Source organism: Pavona decussata, unplaced genomic scaffold (assembly GCF_977016875.1).
Source record: "Pavona decussata unplaced genomic scaffold, jaPavDecu1.1 SCAFFOLD_193, whole genome shotgun sequence".
NCBI classification, from domain to species: Eukaryota; Metazoa; Cnidaria; class Anthozoa; order Scleractinia; family Agariciidae; genus Pavona; species Pavona decussata.
In genome coordinates, this window is record NW_028145602.1 from 1,255,855 (window position 1) to 1,268,456 (window position 12,602).

General features: G+C 39.4%; 1 pseudogene across 1 annotated transcript in view; it reads right to left on the minus strand.

The window, feature by feature from the left end:
* Positions 1 to 11,701, minus strand: part of LOC146461940 (short transient receptor potential channel 4-like) — a 41,922-nt pseudogene extending 30,221 nt beyond the window's left edge. The window contains exon 1 of the transcript XR_014857299.1: positions 8,607 to 11,701. The product of XR_014857299.1 is annotated as a short transient receptor potential channel 4-like (transcript). The remainder of the gene's footprint in view (positions 1 to 8,606) is intronic.
* Between the last annotated feature and the right edge of the window lie 901 nt (positions 11,702 to 12,602).

Here is a 12,602-nt window from a genome sequence, read left to right on the forward strand (position 1 = left end):
GTGATTATATTGAAAAAGATTATTTGTATGGAATTGAAACGATAAAAGAATTTTTGGAAAAAAAATTGTTTTTTATTTGAGTTTTTCCAAAAAACTGATTTCATTTGGAAACCAAATGAAATTAATCTTCAAGATCAAAAAATGACTCGATCTCTTCATTCGTCAAATCATTAATCAAAAATTCATTTACTTTGACTTGCTTTGCATAAAGGTTGAGAAGCACACCGTTCTTTGAAAATGATGAAAAACACGCCAGAACACAACCACGCTTCTTGATTTCTCTGTTTTCATTGAAACATTTGCTTTGATCTATTCTTTTGTTGAACTCATCAAAAAATGGAGTATTTTTGTTCATCGAAATGCTGATGCCACCAAAACAAGTAACATTTTCTTTGCCAGCCAAACGATGGATCCGCTCAAAAATCTCGTAATCGACAGGTTTCAGACAAAGTTGCAGCCTTTGACCATATTTTGTAACGACAAAATCACCCTTGAGTTTTTGGAGAAGATCTTTGCCATCGTATTGAATTTTTTCGAAATTGTTGCCTTTGTAACTTGATGGTATCAATTTGAATTTTTCAGGTTCAAGAGTCATATTTTAAATAAAAAAATAAAAAATTAAAAAAAATTATTTCATTATTATTTGCATTGATTTTAACAAAAGAAAAAGAGAAACGGAATAACCAAGAAACTTGTGAAAGAAAGGAGTTGTTTTCTCATTTTTAACAAGTTCTTTAACATCCTTCAAGATATCCTTTTTCAACCTCATCTCGTGTTTGAGTCTTTCATTGAAGACTTGCATGAGTCTTGTCTTTGTTTCTGCCGTTTGGTTTCGAAAGAAATGAAATGTTGACTCATGATTTTCTTGAAGATCGTCTTTTTCAAGATATTGCTGATGCCTTCGTCTGTTTTCTTCTGATTCATTTTTGAAATATTCCAAAAGCACTTCAAGTTCTTCTTTGTTTAATTTTTCCATTTTAAATTAAATGACAAGAAATTAAAAAATCATTTAAAATGGAAACTCAAGAACCTGAAAAAATCAAAGAACCTCAAACAAGTTCTGAAAAGAAAGAAAAACTTGATTCTGAACAAATCACAACAACAACAACAAAACAAACAGTTCCAAAAAATCCAGGAAGAATTGCGGCTGGAAAAAAACTTGCTGAACACAACAAAAAAGCACGTGAGGCAAAGAAAAAGCAAAAGAAGTCACTCTAAGCGACACTCAAGAACAAAAAGAAAACCCTATATCAACTGAAAATGAAAGCGAACAAAGAAGCTCATTTTCACTCACTCAAGTGCTTTCTGTTGCCAGTATTATTGTTTCACTTGCTGGATTGTAATACAAGAGGGAAGAATTGAAACATCTTTTCAAAAATAAAAGCAAAGTGGGAAGCGAACGGAGTGAGCGTGAGCGTGAGCGTGAGCGAAGTGAAAAAGCACAAAAAGAGTTCATTGATCATATGGTAGAACTTGAGAGGCAAAATATTAAAACAAAAAAAATTCCAAAATTAAAACAAATGGATTAATTTGTTTTTTCATATAAAATGTCAGACAATAAACTCGTGAAAACAATGACTGATGCTGCAACAATCACTGGATTGGCTGCAGGATTTGGATGGATTGCAAAAAAAGTAATCAAAGAACCAATGACTTCTGATCCTTCCTCAAATCTCATGAATTATGTGAAATTCACTGTCATCATTGCTGCATCTTTGGCAACAAAAGATTATCTTGAAAAACAAAAAATATTGCCAAGTTAAAATGGCAAGCATCGCAATCATGATTGGAGGAGCAATAATCAATGCAACCGCCTTTGTTGGTGGATCATATCTCGCAAAATTTCTCTCTGGAGATTCAGAATCAGCTTCACTAGAGGAAAAAAAAGAGACACAACCTGGCAGTTGAAAAATATCAAAAAGAACTCGAAAAATACGAAGAAAATCGAGCAAAAAAATCAATGATTGGATTCAAACAAATGACAGAATCAAAGATGAAGCAAAACAAAATTTCACAAACACTGATTATGCTTTGAAGCTTTATAACAAGGTTCATCAACAAAACATTGAGCATCTCAAAGAACCCCAATTTTCAGACTTTTTCCAACCAAGCGAATCTCAAAAACATGGAGAGTTGATCTTTGTTGGAACATCAGCTTTGGCTCTTGGATTTGCAGCAAGTCATTTCCTTTAAAAAATGTCAAACAAAAAATTGTCAAAAATTTATTATTCCCCAAAAGGATATTGGAAAGGCTTTCAAGCAGTGAAAAAACTTTCTCAAGAAGCAAATGTTTCTGAAGATGAAGCGAAACTTTGGTTGATGAAACAATCAATCTGGCAAATCTATCTGCCTGTTCCAAAAAACATCCAAAGACCAACATTTGATGTTGAATTTCCCAATGCAGTTCATCAAGCTGATCTTCTCTTTCTTCCTCATGACAAACTTCCAAGAGGCAGAAAAATATTCAAATATGCCTTGACTGTTGTTGATGTTGCAAGCAGATTCAAAGCTGCTGAACCTCTCACTTCAAAAGATTCCTCTGAAGTTTCAAAGGCTTTTCAAAAAATTTACAAAGGACCTTTGAAATGGCCAAAAATTCTTCAAGTTGATCCAGGACGAGAATTCATGGGTGAAGTGACAAGGGAAATGTTGAAACATGAAACGAGAATCAGAAGAGGAAATCCAAATGTTCACCGTGATCAAGAAATTGTTGAGAGATTCAATCGAACTTTGGGTGAAAGACTTTTCAGTTTTCAATATTCTCAAGAAATGAATTTGAAATCTGGTGAAATATCCACAGAATGGGTGAAAAGACTTCCAGAAGTTGTGAAAGCATTGAACAATGAAACAACTCGACTGACAGGAAAGAAACCAATTGACGCAATCAAAGAAAAGGTTGTTGATTCGAAGAAACCAAATTATTCCAGACCTGTTGGAAAAAATGAAGAGAGACTCGATTCTTCAGTGAATGTGAGGTTTCTTTTTGCTCCTGGTGAACTTGAAGGAGGTCAAAGAAGAGCAACTGATCCGAATTGGTCTCTGAAAGTTTTTTCAATTGACAGAGCAATTGTGAATGAAAAAGAACCGGTTCTTTATTATTTGAAAGATGGTCCAAAAAGAGGATTCGTCAGAGAGGAGTTGATGATTGTTCCTCCTGGAACTGAATTGCCTCCGGTTTGAAAGCGAGCGGAGCGAAAAATTTCTTTTTGATTGATCAAAAAGAAATTAATATGCCACACTCTCAAGCTCTTTGTTCAAAATGCTGAATTGTGCATCAGCCAAGATGAAGATGTGACATTTGACATTTCCTGAACCACTTGCTGTTCTTTTGATTGACAAATAAACACCATCTTTTGTGTTCACCAATCTCATTCCACTTCCATGAAGATCATTGTCTTTCATGCTCCTTAGATCGATGAACAATGCAAACTTGTCTCCAGCAAAGGATTCAGTTGCGTTCATTGAGGAGTTTTCCTTTCCAAATCTTCTGAAAACTTCATCAAACATGTCTCTCGTTTTCATGCCTTGACTGAAAATCTTGTTTGGAACTCCGTTGACGTCAACTTTTACCTCTTTGATGTCAGGATTGAATGTTTTTTCCGAGTCTCTTGCTCCAGCTGCGTAAGGTTCGAAGAAAAGGAGGAGGATTCCCTTCATTGATCTTCTCGGAACATTGATTGATTCGTTGATAATTGAGTCTGTTCCCTTTGCAAATGTGATTGTTTTGTGATGAGTGACATGCTCAAACATGAAACGATCTCCGTTGAGAAGATTTGAATTGACTTCATCTGAAAGCTTTTTGCTTCGAATAACCTCATATTCAAGCTGAATGTTTGTCAATTCATATGCAAGTTTTGTTGTGTCAGATCCCTTCACAACACCGCTTGCAGGAGCAAGGGTCAATTCAAAAACCAGTTCATCAGACAAGGCTCTTGGATAAAAAACTCCATGATCTTTCAAAATTTCATGATCAAGTCTGATTCTGTATTTGCTTTTGAAGATTTCATTGAGCTTGTTTTCCTTCACGACTGAAGGAGTTGGTTTGTCTCCAGCATTGGATCTGATTTTTGAGAGAGCCTCCGATTGAATTCCCTCACTCAACATGTTTTCTCTCTCATGTTTTGTCAAAAAGAGATCTTCCCAGAGCTTGAAAAGATCCCAGCCGTCTGTGTCAACAAGAATTTCTCCAGCAAACTTGATTTTCAATCTGGAAACCAACGCTCTTGAAACATTGTTCACCAGAAAATTGTTTGCATGGCCACTCAAAAGCAAATCAAAAATTAACGCGAGTGAATCTGGAACCAAGACTGTTCCCTCGTGAAGCTTTGGGACTGGAATCCTGAGTGTTTCACCTGGAGAAGCTTTGTTTGGGTTGAATGTGACTCTGTGAACAGTTCTGTCTGCCTTGAGGGCGTTTGATGTTTTTTTCTCAAAATTCGGATTGATTTTTTCACTGACTTCCATTTTAATATAATATTTTAAAAATGGCAGCATACATTCCTTTAGAAGATCTTGATCCTGATGAAGAAGATAAAAATGAAGATAAAGATGATGATGATGCTGAAGATTCTGATCAAGAAATGAACAATCCCAGTGAAAGTACTCCAAAGACAACAATGAACAGAGATTATGGAAAAGAAGGAGCAAGACCAAAAACTGCAGAAACATCTTTCATTGAAGGTGAAACTCAAAGTTGAAAAACTTGGGAAAACTCGCAATCCCTCACAAAAGATGCATGGGATGATCTCAGTATATAATACCCAAATGCAGAAGATGATAAACTTGAAGCTTCGTTTTTCAAAGATAAGATAGAAGTCAGGATGAAAAAAAGTGGGAAAAATTCTACCCATTAATGACCAAAGAGCAAACAACAGGAAAAGAAAGATTAAACCCACAATTGCCAAAAGAAATATTATCTGCTTTGGGAACTGATGCTGAATCTTTGATCGCTAAAGATAATTCTGAAATAAGAGAAAACCGGCAGAGACTGAGAGAAGCAGAAAAACAATTGAAACAAGCAGAAAAGAATGCTAAAGAACTCCAAAAAAATGCCCAAGAAATCAGAGATTATAGAAACAAACTCGAAAAAACGCAAGCAAAAATTGATGCACTGGAAGAAGAACATGGTTCGAGTCTTGAAAATCAAACAGAATTGCAAAGACTGAAGCAAATGAAAAAGAATTTGAAAAAGATCTTGAAAATGTAAAAAAAGAACATGTAGATTTGCAGAAACAAGTGAAAGCGAAAGAAAAAGAACAAGCAAAGGTTGACAAACTCAAATCTGATCTTGCAAAAAAACAAAAAGAAAGAAACACTCTTGAAGAAAGACTCAACACGACAAAAACCATCGATGAACTGAATAAACGAGAGGCTGAGCTAAAGCAACAAATTGAAACTGACAAAGTAATCCTAGAAGATGAAAACACTTCTTCCCAACTGAGAGCAGAAGTTGAGGCAAGAGTTGCAGAAAATGAAGAGGAGCTTGCCAGGCTGGGAACACAAATTGAAGAAATAGAAAGAGAAAGGCCTCTTCGAAAGAAAATCAAAAACATTTTCAAGAAATATGGATTCACAGTTGCTGCTGTTTTTCTTGCAGTTGCCTCAACAATCGGTGTGATTGTGAATGCGCTCTCAAAAGGACTCAAATCTGTTGCCAAAGGAGTTGGAAATGCTTTGAAAGATCTTTGAAAAAAGCTTGGTCAGCTTCTTCCTGGATTGATTGGTTCAATCGTCAGTTTCATCTTCAAAACTGCAGGACAAGTTGTTGGATTCCTTGGAAAAAACGCTTGGCTGTTGATTCTTGCTGTTGCAGTTTTCATGGTTGAAAAGATTCAAAAAAAAGTTAAGAATTGAGTTAAATCCAATGGATTTAACTCAGCGAAAAATCCGATAAATGGCAAATGCTCCGAGTGATGCTGCAATGATGACTCCAGATTTAAAAGTTTCGTGGTTTGATTCTTCTTTTTCTTGGTTTTCACTCGCTTCCTGAAGTTTTTTTGTGACTGGTTGTGAATCCAAAGACGGTGGTTTTGTTTTTTTGTTTTCATTTTGTTTCTCTACTGGACTTGAAGGATGCGAAGTTGGTCTGTTGGTTTTTGAAGACCCTCCATCCATCATCGTGACTCCAACTTTTTTCAAGTCAACATTGACATCAGAGTTGACTCCGAGTTTCATGTTTCCAGTTGCTTTTTTAAGATTGATGTTGTATCCAACTGTGCTTTGAGTGTTAAGAACAAGAGTTGAAGGCATCAACCATGTTCCTGGTGAGATGGCAAGATCAAGCCTGACTTTTATCTCATCAATCGCAAGCTGAAATCTTTGGATGCTTTTTGACAAGTCAGGCTGTCTGATTGCATCTTCCATGAGGATGAGAAATTCTCTTTGAGCTTCCTTTGCACCTCCACATTCACTCAGGATTGATGATCTGACGTTGACTTGTGCTCCAAGAATGCAATAAACGAATGCTTCAATTGATTGATTGAGTCTTGCCATTCCTGCCCGTTGAGAGGTCCGTTTGACATGAAAAATTCGAATTGTTTGTCAGCTCCTTGATCGTTTCTGATGAAATCAATTCTGTTTCCTTTTGCGTCAGTTCCACCTTCATCGGAGAATCTTTGACTTGATGGGTTTTCAAGGGTTGCTGGAGGATAAGTCCAATGCTTTTGTGCAAAGTCTCCTTCTCCTGGATAAAATATGTTAACATATCCAAGTCCAAAATTTTGACCAAAGGTGAATCTGAAATCTGCGTTTGGCGAGATTTGAAATTCTGCACAGATTCTCTTGTATGAAGGAATTTCGAATTTGTTTTCAGTTTGACTGAATGTGGGATCACCTGGGAGAGCAGATTCGCTTTGAATTCCTCCCATTTCTAAGAGAATCCTTCTTGTTGTGAAATAAATGTGAAAAAGAAGAAAGGATTTGATTTGAGGTGGGAGTGAATTGACGAGATTTCTTGAAATGCCTGATGCTGTTGTTGCATACCAAAAGGCAAAGTTGAGTTGTTGCGGCCAATGATCCATGTTTGGTTGATGCAGCCATTTTCTTGATTCTTTTCCTGTTTTGTGAGAGATCTTTGTTTTTGTAAAAATTTCTCGGAATTTTGTTGTGAAGCTTTCGTTTGGTTTCACAAAAATTTTGATTGGGTGGTTGAGGATTTCACAAAAAGATTCGGGGATTTTGTCTGAAAATGGAACAGCTGGAACTGGATTTGAAGGATTAGAGTTGAGAATAAGTTCGAGAGGAAAGCCGCCAAATCCAAGAGCTTTCTTCATTTCAACTGACCAATCTTTGGGATTGGGTGAAACAATTTGCCAATGTTGACCGGGAACAATAACCAAGTTTATTTGAGCTGTTGCGTGTGTTTTATCGGTCATATCAACTTGTGCGACGAATTTGCTGAGGTCAGCGTTGGGAAATTTGGCTTTGAAGTTTCGCCATGCTTTTTCTTCTGCTTGTTCGGAAAGTCTTTTTGCTTCTTTTGGGTGGGAATCTATCCATTTTAACAAGTTTTCCATTTTTTATCTTTTGAAAAGAAAATGGTTGTTTTGACTGTTTTGACAAATTCAAATGATCACACGGTTTTTTTTGAAGAACCAATCGAAAAATTTGAGTTCATCAGGTTGACCAGTTGCTCTTTTTATAATTCTTGGTACAATTTGAAAGATAGAGGAGAAATCGCCATATATGATGACAAAAATGTTGCTTCTGTTAAAGGGATTTATCCCGGAAATTACTCTATTGACACACTCGGAAAAGAAATAAAGAATATACTTGAAAAAGAAGGTATAAGAGTAAAACTTGATCAAGCGAAGGGTCCAATTGTGATCTAAAATCCTCTTGGGAAAAAAATTAATTTCGATGCTGACCTGTCTCTTCTTCTTGGCCTGACTGACGCAAGTCAGAAAAAAAACTTTATGAAATCTTATCTACGGCACAAACTGAAAACTGGAGATACTGCCATCAATCGTTTGGCTTCATTCAACACCCTCTTTATCAACTGCGATATCTTGGATCAAATGGAAAATTTTTTCAAAGAAAAATCTTCAACTGTTTTGGCATGTTTTGACATCAAAGGAAGTCCTTTCGAAAGAGTTGAATATTCATCAAAACATAACCCGTTTCGAAAAATAGCAGGTGGGAAAAAAATAATCGATTCTTTGCCAACCACAATGACGGAAGAAACTGGTGAGGTCATCGATTATAATGGACTTCCGTTGAGATTTGAATTTGAATAAAATATGAGTGAACAAAATATTATTCCAAGTGCGCTTCAACTTTATCCTTCTCTCGAAGCGAACGAAGTTGGCGCGGAATTCAGATTGAAAAAAAATTTTAAAGCAAATAATCTAAAAAAAAGAGCAAGGCTGATTTCACGGTCAGGGAAGTATATTTTCCAATATTTCGAAAGGCACGGCCTTTCTTCTTCAGGGTATGTTTGAGGGTATGTTTGTCTCAAACATACCCTGAAGAAGAAAGGCCGTGCCTTTCGAAATATTGGAAAATATACTTTCCTGACCGTGAAATAAGCCTTGCTCTTTCTTTAGACTAAAAATTATTCATTGGAGACAGTTTCTGTTTGGTAGGACATTAAGTAGTTGGTTGCTTACCTGAGTCCACAGGGACGAGCTGTTTTGAAAGTTCAAATATCTTCATGTATTGGAATAAATTTATTCCTTTTTCCAGTGCGGGTGCCTTCCTCAGCTCCTTGCATGCAGTGACCAGAAACAACTTCTGGGATGGTGCAAAGATTACCCGTCCTTCGCCAACCTATACCTAACTTGGCACGATGAACCGGACAAATAGCCATATCTGATAAATTCGCCGGCTTCTGAAAACATCCACATCTCGCCAAAATTAATTCTACCTCCGTTTCAATTCCGGAAAATTTCAACGACTATTTGTGATTTTTTATATCCCTGTTACACCGCGTGAGTGGCGTGACGGAAGTTAAAGAACTTGTGCGTTCGTCTGCACCGCAAATCCCACCAACAATATTCAAGAACAAACAAGACATCGCTGTTCTATGAAGGTCCCCGACAATAAACTCTGGTTTTAGATGCAATGTTTCACAGATAAAGATAATTCGATTTATTTATTTAGAGAACGATGCAATTTTCGTGAGAACAGGTACTTCTGGTTGGTTATCGACGGCATAAAGCTTCTCATTCTTAATAAAATCAATTCTAATCGTTTCAGTTTGAATTGATGTTTTCTTTTATTTTTATTTCAGCAAGTTAACTGGGGAACCTGGCACATCGTTGAGTAAGATATTTAAAAAAAAAAAAGACTTACTTTAAATCAACAGATGTAAATATCTGTTTGTTACTGTACTAATTGTAGCTAAGTCGCTCGGGCGTGACACAGATTAGGGACCGAGCCTGTGAGACTTAATTTCAGGTCGTGGTAGTTTCGGTGTTTCATAGTTTGTTTTACCTGTGTAGACAATATTTAACATCAACAAATACTTTAAAACGGTTCAAACCGCTAAAAACGTAAAACCCTCATGTTTATGTACAAACTTTGGCCGAGGAGTTGATTTATTCAATGGTGCTTTGTTATGTAGAGTTGTAGATTTCAAAGGCGCTCAATTGGAATTTTATCGAATTTTGATCGGCGTTCATGCAAAAGTGCTACTAGATCCTAAAGATTTAAAAACGTAGACCTAAAAATCAATGACTGAACTATCTTTAGTTATAATATCAGAGGATTTGAAGAACTACCGGTCAGCTTTTTTCGCCGCTGAGTTTGGATTATTTTACACCTTCGCGTAAATGAGAAAAGTGTGTCTTCTTAATCGGGTCTCAGTTCGCTGACAAATGAGTATAGATAAAAATTATTGCCATGGTTTGACTAAGGAAGAATCAATGTATTCAATTATACTTAAGAAAGATTCACAGCTATGTAAACGTCTGTGTAGCGAGAAGCTGAAAAGTGTAAAATTTCGAGTTTCCGCTAGGTGAAATCCGAGCTTCCGGTAGGGTACAGTTACTTACCTAGGCCTTCAAACTGACAAAGTATGAGCGAAATCGATTTTTTGACCGTGGCCACGATTTCTTTGATTTTTACTGACAGTCACTCTTAATTCCTCTAATGCAGTCTCTGAACCGGGCATGCCCATGGCTGACCTGGTATATACCCTGATGCTGCGAAACGGAGTGGCCACGCCGCAGTATTTCATGGAGGCCTTTGATAGAGGTATCTGGTAAAAGGCACGGTTGAGGTCAGACTTGATTATGTACTTCCATGGGGCAATGGTGCGGAGAGTGGAGTCAACGTCGGGCATCAAGGAGGGTTGTGGTTTGCTGTAGCGCCCCACGTCTGTGAAGGCTGTAACCAGACGAAAACCGCCGGAGGGTTTTTTAACGAGGAATGAAGGGTTGAGGTATTCAACGGTAACTCCGATGTCCTCCGGACGACGGAAGACCTGGCATTGTTCCAACTCATCAAATTTCTGCTGCAGTTCAACCAGCTTGTCACGGGAATATTGGGGAACACGGCCTTTGCGTTGCGGAGGCTGCACTGGTCCCATATTAACAGAGGCTTGGACAGGACCGACCATGCCGTTGTAACCAACAATTGCAGGATTAAAGACTGCGTCATGAGTCTGGAGCACTTCGCGGAACTTGTTGCGGAAGGTGTCGGGTAAGATGTTGTCAGGGTCAATGGCGACAGCATCTGAGAAGAACCCAGACTGAGGTGAGCAGCTTCCACCAGGGTGGGAAGGTGGTGGGTGTGGTCCGACAGGTGAAGTGGGAACCGCGGCTGTGGTGTGACGAGCTTGGCAGAGATGTTCGTGGCGACGGGCTGTCCTTGGCTCAGCAGTGTCGTTGACTAAACGAACTCTACTAGCGACTGCGTCCACAATTTGTGGGGCTGAGGCTAAAGTTGTGAACCTTTGGAGTATTTGTTGGATGGTGCATCAGTACGGGATTCTATGGCTAAAGTTCAATCAGGATCCATGGTAGGTGGTAGGCTCAGCTCAAGATATTCCCCAGGGAGGACCACTGTTGTAGGTGAGGACGAGCGTAACACATAAGACTGGGTGCGGCGGACGGCGTGAGCCTGGGAACTGGCACTTGACTCGGGATGGTAGGCCAGTATTTCGGAGCCTTGGATAAGAACCTGTCCCTTTGCTGGGCGAACGGATATGTCATTGGTGATCATAAATGGGGTTCCAGCTAAAACATCAACATCTAAGTCTTCCACTACAAGGGCATCAAGGGTCAGGCACGTGCCAGCTCGAGAAAAAGTGAGGTGGGTCTCGCCAACAACAACGAGAGGCGTAACTCCATCTGCTTGTAGGGCCTGCTGGGAAGACTTTACGATGGGAGCGTCGATGCTACGAGCGACGGAGGCCTTGATCATGCTGGTTTCGGCGCCAGTGTCCAAGGTGAGTTTAAGTGAGTGGTGACGGTAGAAGGCATTGAAATTGGGGGTCTGCTTGGTGCTCACGCGGCGAGACACAACCCTGGCGGAGGAATGGGGAGAAGAAGCGAAGTCCTCCACATCAGGTGAACAGAAGAAATCAGAATCGGTGGGGTCATCTTCGTCATCGAGGCAACTTGCAAGGCGTGCTTTGGCGAGGAAAGCGCGGTCTTCAGCAGGTAGGTAAGTGCACTGACTGAGGAAGTGACGGTCATTACGTCCAGCCTGCTTACACAAGGGGCAAGACTTGACTTGTGGTTTAGTAGATGCCTTTTGGAAGCGGTTATAAGGACCCCTCAGAGGCGGCTGTCTGAACTTCGATGCTGTTGAACGCAATATTTAGCATCGGCGTTGCTGTTGATCTCTTCCAAGAGGGAATCCAATGCTTGAGAAATTTCAGGTTTGAGGGTTGCAAGAGACTTGGACCGGAGCTCGGTACCGTAGCGTTGCTTGACCAAATTGGGGAGCTCAGGGTGGACTAATCTCAGCCATGTGAGGACTACAAGATTTTCGAGAGTAGGAGACATTTCCTCGTCGGCGCCGGGAACCTCGCCATGGTGTGAGATACTTCCATTTGCCAATAACAAATTGTCTTCGATAAAGGACATTAGACGTTGATAAAGATCCTCAGGGCGCTCAGCAGGGGCAAGTGTGATGTTATTGAAGTCGAGAAAGTGAGCGCCGGTTGACTGGAAACCGAAGTGAAGGCGAATCGCTTGCCAGATGGAGTCCATGGAGGTTGAGTTCTTGACAATGGTGTTACGAGAAATTACGGGACAATAGTTCGCAATTTGTCCAAGCATTAATTCAAGATGGGTACACTTTTGTTGTGCAGTTCTACGAGAAGCTTGAGGTACGGATTCCGGGTCGTCCTGGAGGCCGCGACCAGGACTGCCAGGGGATTTCTTCAACCATGTAACGCCATCAGCGAGAAGACCCGCGAAGTTGCGGTCGAGGGAAAGAATGTACTGAAGATTTTGTCTCCAGGCTTCAAACGACGTTATCGTTTCCTGTTTGGTTAAGGACCACTGCTTTGGTGCTCTTGGATTCATTTCGTGCTCTTGAATGAACGGAGAAAAGGCAGAATGTGTACTAAGCTGAGAGTCTTTGTGTATTGTTGATACAGCTATCGACTAAGCTGTTTCGCTAGTTCCTCGCTTGGAAATCCGTTATGAGCT